Genomic DNA, 4,965 nt, shown 5'->3' on the forward strand with positions numbered 1-4,965 from the left:
ACATAAATATATGGTGTTTTTTTAACTTAGGTATGACAGGCAGTGTGCTGGATAAACGAGCACAAATACTTTTTAATCGAACCTTTGCCTTCAGGAAGCTTATATTCTGATACACACAAACACATCAGTTGTCATCAAGTTAATTCCAACTCATAGTGACTTCACGAGTATCTGAGTAGAATTATGCTACCTAAAGTTTTCAATGACTGATTTTTCAGAAGTAGATCACCAGGTCTTTCTTTTGAAGTGCTTTGGAGTGGACTTGACTTCCAAATTTTTGTTTAGCAACCAACAAGATTTTCACAGCCATCTTGTTGTTGTTATTGTTAAGTGCCATCGACGGTTCTGACTCATAGCGACCTGTAGCAGTTGTTGAATACTTGGAACATCACTCCTACTTAAATCTCTTCTTTTCAGGCCAGGATGGGTCCTAGACATGTGCATACACACATACATCCAGAAAGGTGGACACTATAGTAAAGAGTGACAGGCAAGATAAGAGCAAAAGAATTATCTGTGGGAAAAGAAGAAATTATATAGCTGGAATCCAAGCAATATATAATTTTTAAAAAGTCTAACTCTGTGATTCTTAAACATAGACTTGGCATCCGTTGATCCAAAACAGGACCCCTGAGAACGGGGCCCAACGTCCGTGGTCTTTACAAGTTCCTTGTCTTGTTGTGGTTACATGCTATCAAGTCAGTACCGACTCATAGCAACCCTATGCACAACAGAAGGAAACACTGCCCCGTCCTGGGCCAACCTCACAATTGCTGCCACAATTGAGCCCATTGATGCTGCTACTTTGCCAATCCATCTCACTGGGGGTCTTCCTCTTTTTCTCTGAACCTCCACTTTACCAAACATGATATCCTCTCCAGTGACTGGTCCCTCCAGACAACATGTCTGAAGTATGAGAGACAAAGTCTGACCATCTTGGCCTCCAAGGAGCACTCTGGCTGTACTTCTTCCAACACAGATCTGTTTGTTCTTTTGGCAGCCCATGGCACTTTCAATATTCTCCTCCAACACCGTAACTCAAAGGCATCAATTCTTCTACGGTCTCCCTTATTCACTGTCCAGCTTTCACATGCATATGAGGTTATTGAAAATACCATGTCTTAGGTCAGGCACACCCTAGTTCTAAAGCTGACATCTTTGCTCTTCAACACTTTAAAAAGGTCTTGTGCAGCAAGGTCTTGTGTTTTAGGTTATAAAAATAGTGAAACGTATATCTACATTTTAAAAGTTTGTGGGGAAGTGGAATTAAAAGATAATGGAATTTTTCCTCAAACTTTTTGAAACCGCCTTATATATGTTGTGGTTATTAAGTGTCATTGATTCAGTTCCAACTAATAGTGATCACATATGGTATTTCCAAGGCTGCAAATACTCCCAGGGAGTAGCTGGTGGGCTTGAATCACTGACCTTGTGGTGGGCTTGTCCTACAGAGCTACTGCATTCCCATTCTCATATACATAAAGAGAGATTTATCTCAAGGAAATGGCTCATGCAGCTGTGGAGGCTGCCAAGTACTAATCTAAACCCAGGGCTCAGTTAGCAGGCTGGAGGCTTCCCCTGACTGATGAACTCAAAGCTGGCAGGTCAAATGTCATGTTGCTAGAGGTTGGAGGATGATGCGTATGATACAGGATCAAGAGAGAATCAGCTTTGAATCGCCACACAGATTTCGCCATGTTGGGGCTTATGGGTGTGTGGCCACTGCCTTAACCTCCAGGACCTGAGGGGACTCAGCCCTTCAGTGTCGCTGCCCCAAACCAAGATCTTGCTGAGGGCCGCCCAGCAGCACTCCAACCTGGTAGAGACTGTGCGGTGCAAACATCTCCTTCATCAAAGGCAGGCGCCACCACCGGGCGCCTGGTGGCAATCATCGGTGCAGTGGTGGATGTCCAATTTGATGAGGGGCTACCCTCACCTTAAATGCCCTGGAAATGCAAGGCAATAATGGCAGGTTTGTTTTGGAGGTGGCCCAGCATTTGGGGGAGAGCATTGCTAGTAAGGACCATTGCTATGGATGGTACTGAAGGCTTGGTTAGACTTCAGAAAGTCGGGGATTCACATGCACCAATCAAAATTCCTGTTGGTCCTGAGACCTTAGGCAGAATCATGAACATCATTGGAGAACATATTGATAAGAGAGGTCCCATCAAAACCAGACAGACAGTTTGCACCTATCCATGCTGAGGCTTCTGAGTTCACGGAGATGAGTGTTGAGCAGGAAATTCTGGTTACCAGTATCAAGGCTGTGGATCTGCTGGCTCCCTATGCCAAGGGTGGCAAAATTGGGCTTTTTGGTGGTGCTGGAGTTGGGAAGATTGTACTGATTATGGAATTAATCAACAATGTCGCTAAAGCCCATGGTAGTTATTCTGTGTTTGCTGGTGTTGGTGAGCAGACCCGTGAGGGCAATGACTTGGACCATGAAATGATTGAGTCTGGTGTTATCAACATAAAAGGTGTGATAAGGTAGCACTCTCTAAGGTAGCACTGGTGTACAGTCAAATGAATGAACCACCTGGTGCTCGTGCCCAAGTAGCTTTGACTGGACAGACTGTGGCTGAATGCTTCAGAGACCAAGAAGGTCAAGATGCATTGCTGTTTATTGATAACACCTTTCACTTCACCCAGGCTGGCTCAGAGCTGTCTGCTTTATTGGGTAGAATTCCCTCTGCTGTGGGCTATCAGCCTACCCTGGCTACTGACATGGGTACCACACAGGAAAGAAGGGTTCCATCACCTCAATACAGGCTACTTACATGCCTGCCGATGACTGTCCCTGTTCCTGCCACTACCTTTGCCCATTTGGATTATACAACTGGGTTGTCCATGCCATTGCTCAGCTGGGCATCTATCCAGCTGTGATCTTTTCAATTCCACTTCTCATATAATGGATCCCAACATTGTTGGCAATGAACATTATGATGTTGCCCATGGGGTGCAAAAGATCCGACAGGACTACAAATCCCTCCAGTACTATCCTGGGTATGGATGAACTTTCTGAGGAAGACAAGTTGACTGTGTCCCGAGCACAGAATAGCCAGCATTTCTTGTCTCAGCCATTCCAAGTTGCTGAGGTCTTCACTGGCCATATGGGAAAACTGGTATCCTTGAAGGAGACCATCAAAGAATTTCAACAGATTTTAACAGGTGAATATAACCATCTCCCAGAGCAGGCCTTCTATATGGTGTGGAAGAAGAAGCTAATAAACTGTCTGAAGAGCATTCTTAAGGGGACCTGTAGGCAAACTGTCCACCATGTTCTCCAGCTCCTGGCCCCTAATGAAAATGCTTCAGTCTTCTATGTAGGCTATATGGGAGCCTTGTTTGAAGATATGTTCTGTCTTGAGTATTTAAGGTTTCTAATAATACTTACATCCCTTCAAAAAAAAATAAAGTATGAGCTTTGCCAGAATAACCAGATATATTGGATGTAGGCCACACACCCCAAGGAACTTCCCCTTTCAACTGACTGGCTACTCACATCAGATCACAAAATGGAGGATAACTACATAATATCAGTTAAACCAAAGAGAATCATAGCCTATCAAAATTAACACACAGCCTTAGTAATTAACACACAATCTTAACTGTCACACTCCTCATACGGCATGTACATACAACAGAGTTTTGTAATACTGCACCAGGCTTTTTCTAAAGCTAAGTAGATTAACCCTGGGTGGATTGTGGTGCTGTAGGATAAAGCAGTGGACTGCAAGGTCAGTTTGAACCCACAAGGTCAGTGGGTCAAACGCACCAGCTGCTCCTTAGAAATCCTACATATGGTCACTATGAGTCAGAACCAACTTGATGACACTTAACAACAACAACACCTGCCCATTAACCCTGCCTGTACCAGGGTTATTGCTGATTGTTAGAGCTGCCAATAGCTAAGGGAGAAATGAGAAAGAGAAGAATAAAAATAAGACAAAAACTGAAGTGTGACAAGAAAATGAATGCTGTTTTGAAAAGGTATAAAGTAATCTGTATATTTGGTCATTTTAACTACTGTATTTAAATTATTTTTAATACTAAACAAGGTTGCAAACTTGTGCTTTATTTTTTTACAATTTCAAAATAAATTTTAAATTAAATGTAAATAGACCTGCTTTCCTTCCTTTTGTAAGAAAATCTGTATTCTGTCCTTGTCATTCCAATCACTCCCAGCATTAAATAAAAAATTGCTTTCTCTTCCTCTCCTTCTCGTTCCTGAATTTGGTGAAGTTCTATTAATCTTCAGCCTCAGCTTAAATGTCATTTCAAAAAGGTCTATCTGAATTACCACGGTGTCAGGTACCAGTGCATTGGTTCTGACTCACAGCAACCCAATGTACAATAGAAAGAAAAACCACTCCATCCTGAGTCATCCTCACAATCATTGCTCTGTTTGAGGTCATTGTTTCAACTACTGTGTCAATCCGTCTCTTTGAGGGTCTTTCTCTCTTCCATTAACGCTTTAGTTTCTCCAGCATCATGCCCTTCTTCAGCGACTGATCCCTCCTGGTAATAAATCCAAAGTAAGTAAGTTGACGTCTTGCCATCCTTACTTTTAAGAAGAATGCTTGTTGTCCTTCTTCCAATTGTATTCATCATTTGGGCAGTCCATTGTATATTCATTATTCTACATCAAGTGTATCGATTCTTCTATGGTAATCCTTATTTCACGTGCATATGAGGTGATTGAAAATACTACCATGACTTAGGTCAAGTGCATCTTAATCCTGAAAGTGACGACTTTGCTCTTAAACACTTTAAAGTGGTCTTCTACAACAGATTCGTATAATTAATTTATTTAATTTCTTGACTAGTGATTCCATAGGTATTGACTATAGATCCAAATGAAATCAAATCTTTGTAGCAACTGCACATTTTTTTTTTCCTTTATCAAGATGATGCTTATTGGTACACTTGTAAGGATTTTTATTTTCTTTATATTGAGATGTTCCA

At 41.9% G+C, this 4,965-nt stretch overlaps 1 pseudogene; it reads left to right on the forward strand.

The window, feature by feature from the left end:
- The window catches only part of LOC102821178, a 31,695-nt pseudogene extending 28,445 nt beyond the window's left edge, over window positions 1–3,250 (forward strand).
- Window positions 3,251–4,965: the final 1,715 nt, after the last annotated feature.

This window comes from Chrysochloris asiatica, unplaced genomic scaffold, assembly GCF_000296735.1.
Source record: "Chrysochloris asiatica unplaced genomic scaffold, ChrAsi1.0 scaffold00110, whole genome shotgun sequence".
Lineage (NCBI taxonomy): Eukaryota > Metazoa > Chordata > Mammalia > Afrosoricida > Chrysochloridae > Chrysochloris > Chrysochloris asiatica.